Here is a 14,492-nt window from a genome sequence, read left to right as displayed (position 1 = left end):
CTTGGGAAATCCTATATTTTTAGCAATTTATCCCTTTCTCCTGGGTTGTGCATTTATTGGCATATAATTATTTGCAAAAGTCTCTTATGACCCTTTGTTTTTCTATGGTATCAGTTTAACTGCCCCTCTTTCATTTTTGATTTAATTTATATGGGCCATTTTTTTCCTTTTTTGTGATTCTGGATAACATTTATTAATTCCATTTTCAAAGAGCCAGCTCTTAGTTTCACTGATCCTTTTCTGTTTCTGTAGTACCTATTTCACCTATTTCCAATAACGTCTTTATTATTTACTTCCTTCTACTAACTTTAAGCTTTATTTATTCTTTCTTTTCTAGTTCCTTTAGATATAAGGTTAGATTTTTTTTGAGATTTTTTTTTTGTCCCAAGAGTTATGTCTGTATTTTTACAAACTTCCTTCTTAGTCCATTTACATTTAAAGTAAATATTAATAGGTATGTAGTTATTGCCATTTTGTTAATTATTTTCTTGTTATTTGAGGTGTTTTTATTGTTGTTGTTCCTTTCTTTTTCTATTGCTCTCTTCCCTTGTGATTTGATGACTTTCTTTAGTATTTTCTTTTTATTTTTTTGTGTATCTATTATTAGGTTTTGTTTTGTGGTTACCATGAGGTTTTTATATAACCACTTATGTATATATAAGCCTATTTTAAGTTGGTGGTCACTTAATATTGAGTACATTCCAAAAGCATTACATTTTTATCACACCCCCTTCATATTTTTTGTCTGTGACATTATCTTTTACATTCTTTTCATTTTGTGTATCTCTTAGCTAATTATTGTAGATATATATTATTTTACTAGTTTTGTCTTTTAACTTTAATGCTAGCTAGTTGATCCACTACATTCACTGTATTTTTGCCTTTACTGGAGATTTTTCTTTCATAATTTTTAAATTTTTGGTTATAATGTTCTCTTTTCTGTTTAAAGAAATTAAATGTTGCTTATAAGGTATATTTAGTGATGATAAACTCCTTTAGCCTTTGCTTTTTGGGAAACTTTTTCTTTCTCTTTCAATTCAGAATGATAATCTTGCTGGATACAGTATTCTTGGTTGTAAATTTTTTCCTTTCAGTATCTTGAATATGTTGTGCCACTCTCCTCTGGTTCGTAAAGTTTCAGCTGAAAAGTGAGCTGATAGTCTTATGGGTGCTTTCCCATATGGAAGCAACTTAAATGCCCATCAATAGATGAATGGATAAAGACTCTCTCTCTCCACACACACACACACACACACACACACACACACACACATATGATATGGTGTACATGTACACATACATATATACATATATTATATCTGATGAAACATTACTTGGCCATAAAAAAGAATGAAATCTTGCCATTCGTAATAACGTGGATGGAACTAGAGGGTATTAACCTAAGTAAAGTAAGTCAGACAGAGAAAGACAAATAACATATAATCTTGCTTATATGTAGAATCCAAAAAACAAAAGAAAGAAATGAACAAACATAACAAGACAAAAACAGACTCACAGATACAAAGAACAAATGGGTGGCTGCTAGAGCAGTGGGGACTTTCAGGGAGATGAGTGAATTAGGTAAGATTAAAAGGTTCAAATTTTGGTTACAGACTAAGTAAGTCATAGGGATGTAAAGTACAGCATAGAGGATATGATCAATACTATTTTAATAACATTATATGATGACAGATGGTAACTAAACATATAGTGATCATTTTGTAATGTATATTAATAGTGAATCAAATCAGCACATTGCAAGTCAACTATAATAAAAAATAAATACTGAATCACTATGCTATACACTTATTGTAATATTGTCAATCAGTTATACTGCAATAAAAAATTAAAAATAAATAATAAAAATTAGTCAACTAATCTTCTTCACTCACTGGGAGCTTTTCAGACTTCTGCCTCTGTGCTGTGACTCAGCAAAAGAGTTTTTGCCCACGGCCTTTAAGAAAGATGTCTGGATTTCCCATAGCCTTCTAGCTCTCCTTGCTGATTTGCAAAGCCAGATGTTTTAGGGGCTCTTGTTTCCAGTGTACGTCCACCTGGGCTACGAAGCTCAATGTGGGGGTTCAGAGCCCTTGGTCTTCTTGGGAAGCTACAAGTGATGTCCCTCCTGGAGTTCCCATTGTGGCACAGTGGAAATGAACCTGACTAGTATCCATGAAGATGTGAATTCAATCATTGGCCTTACTCAATGGGTAAGGGATCCGGTGTTGCTGTGATATGTGGTGTATGTCACAGATGTGGCTTGGATCCCACATTGCTGTGGCTGTGGCATAGGCTGGCAGCTGTAGCTCTGATTCAACCCCTAGCCTTGGAACCTCCATATGCCACAGGTGTGGCCCTAAAAACCAAAAACAACAAAAAAAGTGCTATCCCTCCTCCTCTGGGTCACAGCATCAGGGGATGAGGGGTGAATCCTGGCCAAACTGTATTTCTTCCCCTCCGACCCATCTCAATATGGCTTTTCCTTTTTATCTTCAATTGTGTAAAGTCTTTTCTGATAGCCTACAGGATATTCTCAAGAGATAGTTTCTCTATATGCAATTAAAATTTTGGAGGATCTATGGGAGGAAGTGAGTCCTGGATCTTCCTACTCTGCCATGTTGTCCCATTCCTTTTTACCTTCACATTTTAATAGCCTCATGATGTATCATCATATGGATGTAATAATTTAACTATTTTCTCATTGGTGCACATTTAGTTTTCTTTTTAGCTTTTTCTGTCACTATCACTGTTACAAAAACACGTATGCATGCCTTATTGCTATCTGTGCCTTACTGAAAGGTATATGGATTTTACTTCATTTTTTGCTTTTTAGGGCTGCACCTGTGGCATATGGAAGTTTCCAGGCTAGGGGTGGAATTGGAGCTGTAGCTGCTGGCCTATGCCACAGTAAAGTGGGATCCAAGCCGTATCTGTGAACTACATCACAGCTCGGGGCAACACCAGATCCTTAACCCACTGAGTGAGGCTAGGGATTGAACCCACATCCTCATGGATACTAGTCAGATTTGTTTCTGCTGTGCCACAATGGGAACTCCTATAAAGGTATATGGATTTTAAATATGATATACTCAATTTGTAATTGCTGTCATTTTTTGGAGAGCAATATGGTAGTATCTGTGAAACTAATTCACCATAGCCTTATCAACCCTAGATAGTATTAATCTTAAAATATTGCCAATATCCCACATTCCTGTTGTGGCTCAACAGGTTAAGAATCTGACATAATGTCCATGAAAATGCAGGTTGGATCCCTGGCCTTTGGCATTACCATAAGCTGCAGCATAAATTGCAGATGTACTTTGGATCCGGCATTGCTGTGGCTGTAGTGTAGGCTGGCAGCTGCAGCTCCAATTTGACCCCTAGCCCTGAGAATTTTCATAGGCCACAGGTGTGGCCATAAAAAGAAAAAAAATTGCCAATATACAGGAAAAATATATCACACTCTTATTTTAATAAAGTTCCCTATATTATTAGTTGAGTAAGTTTTTTCATTAATTCAGCAAACTCTTTTTGGAGTACTTACAACATGTAAGATGTCTCTTTTTAAAAATTTTATTGGCATATAGTTGACTTACAGTTTGTTTTAGTTTCATGTGTACAGCAAAGTGAATCAGATATATATATATCTGATATATATATCTCCATTCCTTTTCAGGTTATTTTCCCACATAGGTTATTATACAATATTGAGTAGATTTCCTTGTGCTACACAGTTAAGTCCTGTTAGTAATCTATTTCATAAATAGTAGTGAGTATATGTTAATCCCAGCCTCCTAATTTATCCCTCCCCCCAACATTTCCCCTTTGGCAACCATAAGTTTGGTTTTGATGTCTTTGAGTCTGTATCTGCTTAGTGAATAAGTTCTTTTTTCTTATCATTCTATTATATTCCACATATTAGTGATCTCATATGGTATTTGTCTTTGTCAGACTTACTTCAATTAGTATGATAATCTCTAGTTGCATTCATGTTGCTGCAAGTGGCATTCTTTTGTTCTCTTCATGGCTGAGTAATATCCCATTGCGTATATGTACTACATCTTTATCCATCCCTTTGTTGATGGGCATTTAGGTTGCTTCCATGTTTTGGCTATTGTTAATACTGCCGCAATGAACATGCAGGTGCATGTATCTTTTTGAATTGTGGTTTTCTCTGGATATATGCCCAGAAGTGGAATTTATGGATCCTATGGAATTTTTATGTTTAGTTTTTCAAGGAACCTCCATGCTGTTCTCCATAGTGACTATATCATCTTACATCCCCACCAACAATGTAAGAGGGTTCCCTTTGCTCCACACCCTCTCCAGCATTTATTGTTTGTAGACTTTTCAATGATGGCCATCCTGCCTGGTGTGAGGTGATACCTCATTGTAGTTTTCATTAACATTTCTCTAATAAATAGCAATGCTGAGCATATTTTCATGTGTTTTTTTGCCATATGTTTATCTTTGGAAAAATGCCTATTTAGGTCCTTTACCCATTTTTTTGATTTTTTTCTAATACATATAAAGCTGTATGAGCTGTTTGTATACTTTGGAGATTCATCTCTTGTCAAGACCTCTTCTAAGTGCTGCTATTAGGCTAACTTATTAGATGGGTATTTCAATGGGTTTAAACTGGTATGTAAAACAGACGTCCCCATTCTCATGGAGCTTATATTCTCCTCCAGGGAAACATGCAATAAATAAACCAACGCATATGTCAAGTGTTTACAAATTCTCTGAATCAAAATAAATAGAGGATGGAGATAGAGAATCATCTGGGGGCAGGTATAGAAGGTATCTCTGAATAGAAGGAATTAAAACAGAGACCTGAAGGAAGTGAGAAGGTGAGTCATGTGAATATCTGCAGGACATGGGGTTTTAAAAAGAAATAGAACATGAAAAACAATTAGGCAGAAATAAGCTTGGTATGTTCGATTTCCTGGCCATTTTTTCTTTCTTACATGAGTTACTTGTTCATACACTTTCTCTGTGTTCCCAGGGTTATTACTTTTTTGTTATTAATAAACAGGATGGTTAGTCATCCTTCATCTTTTATTTATGCTGCAAATATTTTCTCCCGGTTTGTTTTTTCACAAGACTTCCATGCACGATGCTTCTTTTATTGTTCTTTATAAACAGGAGTTTTAAGTTTTTGTCTTGTGGAAGAAGATTTTCCTGAACAAGTCATTTTTTATTTTTCCAGTGAAAATAAAGGTCATAATCATTTCAGATAAATTACCCTCGATTGCTGTATTTCTGACTGATCTTCTAACACTTCTGATAATCCTACAAGAGCTCTTTGACTTGTTACAGCCACATCCTAAGGAAGTTGCAGGACTCAGGAATCACCACTAGCAGCTATCAGCCCTTCCAAGACACGGGTATATGGGTATGCTCGATGAACCCCACAGATCTACACTGGATATCTTTTTCTCTTGAGGCAGTGAAGAAATGAGATTTAGATTGATTTATTGGAGTTCAGAGATAACCTCAGAGTGGATGTATTTACAGGGTATCCTCAGCGTGGTTCTGGAAATGTTTTGGTGAGTGAGTTAATCATAAATTATTCCCTACTCACATATTCCTAGAATTCCAGAAAGCTATATGACAGGGAAATGCAGAATACAATGAGGAACTGATCTCTTAAAGTTCTGCAGCTTGAGTTGATTACAAAATCCTTAGGTGCATTCTAGAAATGGCTTAGAGTAGCTCTGAGATAAGTCCCTATGATATGGTTCTCAGATCTGACTGGGCATCAGAATCATCTGTATGGCTTTCCGAAAACGAAAACTTGAAACCAAGACATTTTAATGCACTAGGTCTGGGGTGACCCTTGGAAACTATTTTCAAATCCAGATGGGTAGTTCTAGTGCCCATTTGGGAAGCCTTAATTGAAACATCAAGCTAATATCATGCCAATTTTCAATTCATATCCACTGCTCTGTTCTATTTCTGAAACAACTTCAGAGCACTTGAATATTATGGGGTAATTAATCATTTTTATAAGAATGTTGAGTGGTAAATATTTTATAAAATTGAGTGTACATGCTTTTAGTCATTCAATTTTATGAAACACTAAGATTTGCCCCTCAAATAATTAAGGGTGTCTCATGACAACTCACCTCACATTTGTAAGTTTTTCTTGTTTGTTCTTGAATATGGAGTATTTTAATTTGCTTTTGTCCTACTTCTTCCCACTAGCTTGTTATTTCCTCAGAGGTAGGAATCATTTCAATTTTTTTCCATTATAACATCCAAAAAGGTCAAGAACAATACTGAAAAGTGGATTATAAACACATCCATATCTGACCACATGCTCCAAAAATCAGGAAACTGAATATATCACTATTAACTTTTAAGAGTTGCTTGTCTAAACAACATAATTAGGTTCTCTATGTACTATCCATAAAAAAGATGTCTTATTAATTAACAATCATCATAAAAAGTAACCAACTCTAAGGACAAACAAAAGAACTTATCTTGAGTAAAGTTCTAACCTATAAAGAGGATATTCAACTAGTGTGGTTAGAATATAAAAAACACATATGGATGCTCAAATATCAGAATACGTAAATAAAGTGATTTCTTTCTGAAAGATCAACTTTGAGGGAGTGAGGACCCCATGAGAGACATGTAGAGGACACAGTTCCAGGCAGCTTTCTCTATTTTTATGGCCCTACAATATCATTGTAGGAGTATGTCACTCTAACCCCAACCAAAGACAGAAAAATACTCTTCCTTGCCCTAACTTCCAGACAACTGCAAAACTAAGTTTATGGTTCTCTTAGGAATCCATGATTCACTTTGGAAGAATCAGAGGCCAATACAAACTCTCAAGTCTTTTGCTTCTGACTGAGACAGAGCAATCCACATTTTCAGATCTCCTTCTGAGAAACTCTGTTTTACTTGATTCATCCTGAGTCTAGCTGGTTGCTTTGCTATGGTCCCTATCACTCAGCTTCCTATTTACCTTTCCAGTCTTAGTTTCTCCCCAAGCCCCACCCCTCACACTCTGCCCTACACAAAGGATGACCAAGGCATCACAACATAAGCATCCTAGTTTTCTTTACCTCTCTACTTTCTAAGAAATCTGTATTTGTATTACTAAGCTTTTATATTACTTAGCTCTTGACACCATTGTGTGGTCAAGATAATGGAGAAAAAAGAAGAAGCTATACATATCATAACAAAAAATTATGCTCCCAACATTATGCCTGTGCCATGGACTGGGTGTTAGGGATACAAAAAACCAGCCTCTTTTTTCAGAGTGGGGAGTGGTTTATGTTACATAGATAGCCCTCTCCTAGTACATCAGGCCAAGGCTAGTACATAAAGGTTTCTTACCTGAAACCACATCCTTGCTCAGCTCTGTCTTCTTTGTTATCCTGTTTCCTTTATTGGTTCTTCCTGCAGAATGTTCTCTGAATGAATCACATACATCCCGGTCCTTGCCTCTGGTTCTCCTTTTCTGATTTTAAGGGATCTAAATAGAGACAATAAAAACTATTTTTTTAGGAAACTTGCTATATGTTGTGTGACTTAATATTTCCAACTCTTTGATATTAGCATTCTGTTTCTTTTGAATAATTATTCATATTATAATGAACCTCTATATAAATATTATATAAGGAGTTACCGTCATGGCTCAGCAAAATGAATATGACTAGTATCCATGAGGTTGCAGGTTTGATCCCTGGCTTTGCTCAGTGGGCTAAGGATCTGGCAATGAAGTCAGCTGTGGTGTAGGTTGCCGATGCGGCTCAGATCTGGATTGCTGTGGCTGTAGCATAGGTCTGGTGGCTACAGATTCAATTCAACCCCTACCCTGGGAACTTCCATATGCCATGGATGCAGACCTAAAAAGACAAAAAAAAAAAATATATATATATATATATTGACTTATAGTTCCACCAAATATACTTCACCTTCTCTTCAGATCTTCTTACATGTGGTTCCCTAGATTTAGTATAATTTTTGCCTCTTTTTTTTTTCTAGAAAACTCCAATGGATCCTCAGTTGAGTTTCCTCCAGGAACCTTCCCAGATTTCTCCCTACACTGCCTCTCTAAATCTACTTATGTGTGTTTCTCTCTCATATACTTCTGTAACACTCTGAATATTTTCTAGCTATGATATAAACTCAAGAAAGCTATGTAGTGAGTCTATTTTTTTTATTTTTTTATTTTTATTTATTTATTTATTTATTTATTTTTTATTTTCCCACTGTACAGCAAGGGGGTCAGGTAGTGAGTCTATCATGCTCATTTCTGAATCCTCAGAATCTAACATAATACCTGACACACAATAAGGATGCTATTTTAAATTAAAAATGGATGAATATGCAAATTCTAGCAAAATGGAAGATATGTTTTTTGACATTATTTATTACATGATACTTAGGATAGGCTTGGACATTATATAGGCTTGGGGCAATTTTTCTTAGCAGGTGGACAATTGCACTATACCCCTTATCTAGCCTCCTCCAAGTCCATTTTTGTCACCTTTCCAAAATAGGGTTTGGATGGGAGTAGAGGGTTGGGTAGAGGGTCTTGGCTCAACTAGACTGAAAGCTGCTTAATGGAATGGACTGTATCTCACTTACCCCTTTATGATAAAATTTTAGCACAGAGCTTAACAAACAGAAGATGTTCAGGAAATGCTGAATAGGCAAATGAGTTTAGTTTCCTGAGGTGAAATGTAAATGTAGTGCCTTATAAATTGATTAAAAATAAAATTCTGAATCTGATTTCCTACACACTCTTTTCATGGCTAATTCTTTTTTTTAACGTTTACACTATTTTTTTGTTTTTATTGTTTTTTTGAAAATCATTTATATATAAATAAATCATGGCTAATTCTTAATACTGTGCTTCTCTCCCTCTAGAATCCACTAACCCTCCTCTTCCATTGCTGTCACATCCCCATGCCTCCATGTGTGCTGTTCCCATTATGTAGTGATCCTTCCCTATCTCCTCTGTACATCTTAACCCCACAGAATCCACAGAAATCCTCAGTTGATTCATGAAGATTTCTTTCCCAGTCTCTTCCAGTTCTTGTTGATCTTCTACATTGGATTTCATAAATATAAAAACCACAGAAATGTCATCTCCTCTAGGGCAGGAGCTCTGTTTTAGACACTGGGAATGCAGAGATAAATAACAGCACCCAAAGCATAGTTGGTATTCAACTTTTTTTTTTTTTTCAAGTAAGTCAGTACAGTGGAGTGGGGGTGAGCTAAATTTTTTTCATCATTTTCTAAAGTTCAGAGCTAAATTTAAGACAGAGAAAAGCAGCTTGGGCCCAGGGGCATTGTTGGCTGTTAACTTAAGCAAATTTACAAATATACCCAATGGAGTGAGAAGGTTAATGTATTCTTTAACACTAAAAAAACCAGTTATTTCATTCCCAGAAGGGATGTCAACATTATACTACTTTTACTATTTTTTTTTTAGCTTTTTAATTTTTTTAGATAATTTTTTGGGTCACTCCTGTGGTATGTGGAAGTTCTGGGGGCAGGGATAGGACTTGCACCACAGCAGCAACCAGTCAATACTGGCTCCTTAGCCCACTGAACCACCAGGGACCTCCAAAATTTTTTAATTTTTTTATTGAAGTGTAGTTTATTTACAATATTGTGTTAGCTTCAGGTGTACAATAGAGTGGTTCAGTTGCTCAGTTTCTTTTCCCATATAGGTTATTACAAAACATTGAGTATAGTTTCCCTGTGCTATACACTAGGCCTTGTTGATTATCTATTTTCTATATGCTTGTGTATATATTGCATATGTTAATCCTAAACTCCACCCCTAATTTATTCCATCCCTCTTTCCTTTGGTAACCGTGGCTTTTTTTTCTGTGTCTGTGGGTCTATTCCTATTTCATATATAAATGCATTTGTATCATTTTTTAGATTACACATATAAGCAGCATAATGACATTTGTCTTTGCATGGCTTACTTCACTTAGTATGATAATCTCTAGGTCCTACCTGTTGCTGTAAATGGGATTATTTCATTTTTTATTGCTGAGTAGTATTTCATTGTGTGTATTCTACTTTTTTTTCTGAGAAAGTCTTTATTTTTGTTTAAAGTAGGGTTATTTACAATGCTGTGTTAATTTCTACTGTACTTCAAAGTGATTCCATTTATTTATATATAAAAATATATATAAAATATTTTTCCATTATGGTGTACCATAGAACATTGACTATACTTCTCTTTATTATTCAGTAGGATCTAGTTGTTTCCCTATCATTATACTAGCTTTAAAAATATGAATTCTTCAAATAAAATTGATGAGAATTTCAGAAAGGAAAAAATTTGTATTGTGGCCAAGTGTGTCTGATTTTAGATACTGAAAGACAAGTACAGTTGTAGTCCTGAGCTGAAATCGCCACTTTTTTTTTTGCTTTTTTAGGGCCACACATGCAGCATATGGAAGTTCCCAGGCTAGGGGTTGAATCAGACCTGCACATGCTGGCCTACACCACAGCCACAGCAACACCGGATCTGAGTCACATCTGCAACATATACCACAGCTCAGGGAAATGCCAGATCCTTAACCCACTGAGCACGGCCAGAGATCGAACCTGCAACCTCATGGTTCCTAGTAGGATTTATGTCTGCTGTGCCATTACAGGAACTCCTGAAATCTTCACACAATTTTATGCTCCTCTTGACTAGACACAGGACTCCCTATTCCTCAAAATAACAAGCATTGAGACCAGAACCCACTCTCTCCTCAGAAGCGATTTACATTCTGCAGTTGTCTGAAGCTGTAACATTTTTCAGAGAATAAAAGAAGTTACACATAGTTTGGAAAGAAATTATGCTTGCTGGGAGTAACAGGTGAGGATAGAAAAACTGACATGAGGAGCTTAAATTAATAAACACTACAAGTGAAGGAGAGTACCTGGAGATGAAGATACATCAATGTGGAACATCCTGGAGTTCTGTGTCAGGAATCACAAATGACTTCAAGAAACAGAAAGGTAGGATGTGCTGGAGTCTCAATCAGATTAAAGAAAACTTGCTTAAGTTGCATAACCTACAGGCATTTAAATTAAAAAAAAAATCTTACTTTGGAGTTCCCATTGTGGGTCACTGGGTTAAGGACCTGACATAGTCTCTGTGAGGATGTGGGTTCAATCCCTGGCCTCATTCAGTGGGTTAAGGATCCAGTATTGCTGCAAGCTGAGGCTTAGGTCCCAGATGGGGCTCAGATCCAGCGTTGCTCTGGCTGTGGTACACGTCACAGCTGCAGCTACAATTCAACTCCTAGCCTGGGAAATTCCATATGCCACAGGTATAGCCATTAAAAAAAAAAAAAAAAAAAAAAAGAAGAAGAAGAAGAAGGAGTTCCCATCATGGCACAGTGGAAACAAATCCAATTAGGAACTATGAGGTTGCAGGTTTGATCCCTGGCCTCGCTCAGTGGGTTAAGGATCCAGTGTTGCCGTGAGCTGTGGTGTAAGTTGCAGACTCAGCTCAGATCTGGTGTTGCTGCGGCTTTGGCATAGGCTGGCAGCAACAGCTCCGACTAGACCCCTAGCCTGGGAAACTCCATATGCCGCAGGTGCAGCCCTCGAAAAGACAAAAGACAAAAGACAGAGAGAGAGAGAGAGAGAGAGAGAGAGAGAGAGAGAGAGAGAGAGAGAAATTCTGACCACAATAGCCTAGATAGCAAAGTTTTATGCTTGTTAATCCAGGAAATATACTTGACCCGCAAATAAAATTTCTATGTAGCATCAGGAAAATTGTCTAAATTCCTTAGTGAGCACCACTGCTACTATTGGAGGCCAGATCAGATTTGAAATGGTAAAATGGGCAAGACAGTCCCTCAGTCCCTGAAATAAGAACAGGTAACCTCATTACCTTTGCCAGTATGGTCAGTCAATGGACATTAACAGCACCTTTGATTTTGGTAAGGAAATAGTCCCCTAGAGGGAGAAACACACAAGATCTATACCTTAACTTTCCTATTACCAGGAGGTAGCCTGAAACACACCTGGCATCAAAATTTTTTTTCAAATCTCAGCTATGTGGCAGACTAGCTGTGTGCCTGTGGGCTATTCATTGGACTTTCTTAACCTCAGTTTTTCAGCTATGATATGAACATTTGCTCTGAAAATTTTCTTTCGGGTAATTTCAACTCTAAAAGTTAATTATTTTATTTTTATTATTTATTAAATTTTTAATTTTATGGCTGCACCTGCAACATATGGAAGTTCCTGGGCCAGGGATTGAATCCAAGCCACAACTACAGCCACAGTGGATCCTTGAACCCACTGAGACAGGCTGGGGATCAAATCCACACCTCCACAGAGACAGAGCCACCTACAGTTGGATTCTTAACCCACTGAACCATGGGGGGAAATCCCTAAATGTTAATAATTTTAAAGAAAATTTTAATTAATATAAAGTTGTTTATAATGAGCAAAAATCTTAACTGTAAATTCTTCCAGTATTCTGTACAGTAGACTCTCCTCTCCTTAAGGGGAGAAAGTATACTAACTCATTTACTCTCTTAATATTTTATCCTCCTAGTTAAACATCTCTCACAAATGGACATCTCTCACTCTCTTTAGGAGGAGGGCAGCAAAGACTTTATCTGGAGGGTTTACTGTCATCCAAATTTATCTATGAAATGCCCTTGAATAGGAAATCTAAAAACTTTTTCCAAAAAAATTGAAAATGAGTTTGTAAAGTATGATTTATTCTTATTAGAGATCCCCTGGTGATATCACTTCCTTTTTAAGAGTGAATAATAATAATAATAGTAATAATGCCCAATCTGATAGATCACTTAGTATGTGGCTGCAATCTTCGACATGCCTTAAGAGAATTTAATCTTCAAGCATTCTTGTAAGATAGGTACTCTGATTTTACTTTTGGGGAGACTTAGGCACAGAGAGGTTCTATCACTTGTTGAAAGCCGTACAGCTGGAAATTGGTGAGGCCAGCACACAACTAAGTCAGACTGGCTTTGTTTAATATCCATTCTAAGATTCGGCTGAAAATTATCCAATTTATATCTAGATTGTAATGTCTAGTACTCATTTTTTTTTCCCAGTCACTGTTCAGTATTTTCCCATCTCCAAAAGTCTGGTACTTCTGTTTTCTGTGATTCTTCAAGCATTTCAGCATTTGTACCTTTCTCCCAAGACTTCTAAATTAGTGAAGTATTCTCATATTGGGTCTCCATTTACAAGCGATTGTTTTTCACTTTCTGATTGTAAAGTCCTTGATAGAGATTAACCATCAAGGGAGAGGTAGTTTTCATTCTGTCTGTCATTTGTGAACCCAGGCATGAGTCTACCCCTCTTTGCCCTTCCCTATTCTCCAAGCCTTTTGGGCTTCCATTAAAAATTCTACTAAGCGCCAATTCTGATCTTTGTCACTTTAACGTATTTCACGTCACTTACTTGCCTCTGATCAGTCCATAAATATTTATTGAGCATGTATTATGTACCAGCCATTGTAATAATCCTTGAAAATGTTATATAGCCCCTACCTTCGAGGAGCTTACAGTTTAGTCAGAGGAAAAGAAAGTCACTTGGAAAATAATAGTGAGACAGCAGAGAGCTTGCTTCCTATTTCACAAAGTGAATAGAGGTCCTTCTCGTTCCACATAGAACTTTCACTTCCAAATCTGTCCTAACTTTCAGAAGAATGGTGCCCTCCTCTCTTCTAAGGCTTAGCCTTCCACCACTGGAAGCAGATTTTCTTATTTTACTCATCATAAACTAGTACTTTACTCAGAAGAAGAATCACAGAATGTTAGAGTTAGAAGGAACTTTGCAGATCTTCTTGGCCAAACTCTTGAGAAAACAAAGGCCCAAGAAATTACTTGATGGAGTCAAAAGTATATCTGACTTCTTATATAGTCTTCTGCCCATTTCCCAGAGCACAAAGCACATATTCAGAGCCTGAGGATCTGCCCTTAGACTCCATGTTGACTAGAAGACTAGAGCTCATTAAATAAAAAGAAAGATAGTTTTCTATTATCACCTCTATTTTTTCTTTTTAGGGCCACACCTGCGGCTCATGGAAGTTTGAGGCCCGGGGTCAAATCAGAGCTGCAACTGCCGGCCTACACCACAGCCACAGCAATGCCAGATTGGAGTCGTGTCTGCAAACCATTCCATAGTTCACAGCAAGGTCCTTAACACAATGAATAGGGCCAGGGATTGAACTTGCATCCTCCTGGATACTAGTCGGATTTATTACTGCTGAGCCCCAGTGGGAACTCCTATCTATTTTCATCTTTTATAAATATATTTGTGATAGAGTCATATAGACATATGTGCACACATATATATACACATACACAAAAACATACCATTTTTTACACAAATTCCTTGAGCTTCGATGCCAATAAAATGTCAAACAGCTATTAATGAACTAAGAAGACAAAATTTTGAAAAAGCTTGAGGGAAGATATGGGAAAAGTCAAACTTATTGGAAGATACAGAAAAGCAGGAGGGAA

At 36.7% G+C, this 14,492-nt stretch overlaps 1 long non-coding RNA gene across 4 annotated transcripts in view; it reads right to left on the bottom strand.

Moving 5' to 3' along the window:
• LOC125110976 (uncharacterized) overlaps nt 1–14,492 on the bottom strand; it is a 63,930-nt gene that overhangs the window by 35,999 nt on the left and 13,439 nt on the right. For 3 of the 4 annotated variants that reach the window (XR_007130784.1, XR_007130781.1, XR_007130783.1), the window contains exons 3-4: nt 10,917–11,051; nt 7,351–7,489 (exon numbers count right to left, since the gene is read on the bottom strand). This is a non-coding gene — a long non-coding RNA (uncharacterized LOC125110976). The remainder of the gene's footprint in view (nt 1–7,350; nt 7,490–10,916; nt 11,052–14,492) is intronic. The other variant, XR_007130782.1, reaches the window with a different exon arrangement.

This window comes from Phacochoerus africanus, chromosome 11, assembly GCF_016906955.1.
Source record: "Phacochoerus africanus isolate WHEZ1 chromosome 11, ROS_Pafr_v1, whole genome shotgun sequence".
Taxonomy (NCBI): Eukaryota; Metazoa; Chordata; class Mammalia; order Artiodactyla; family Suidae; genus Phacochoerus; species Phacochoerus africanus.
Note: the sequence above shows the minus strand (reverse complement) of the source record. Positions and strands in the feature narration are given on the sequence as shown.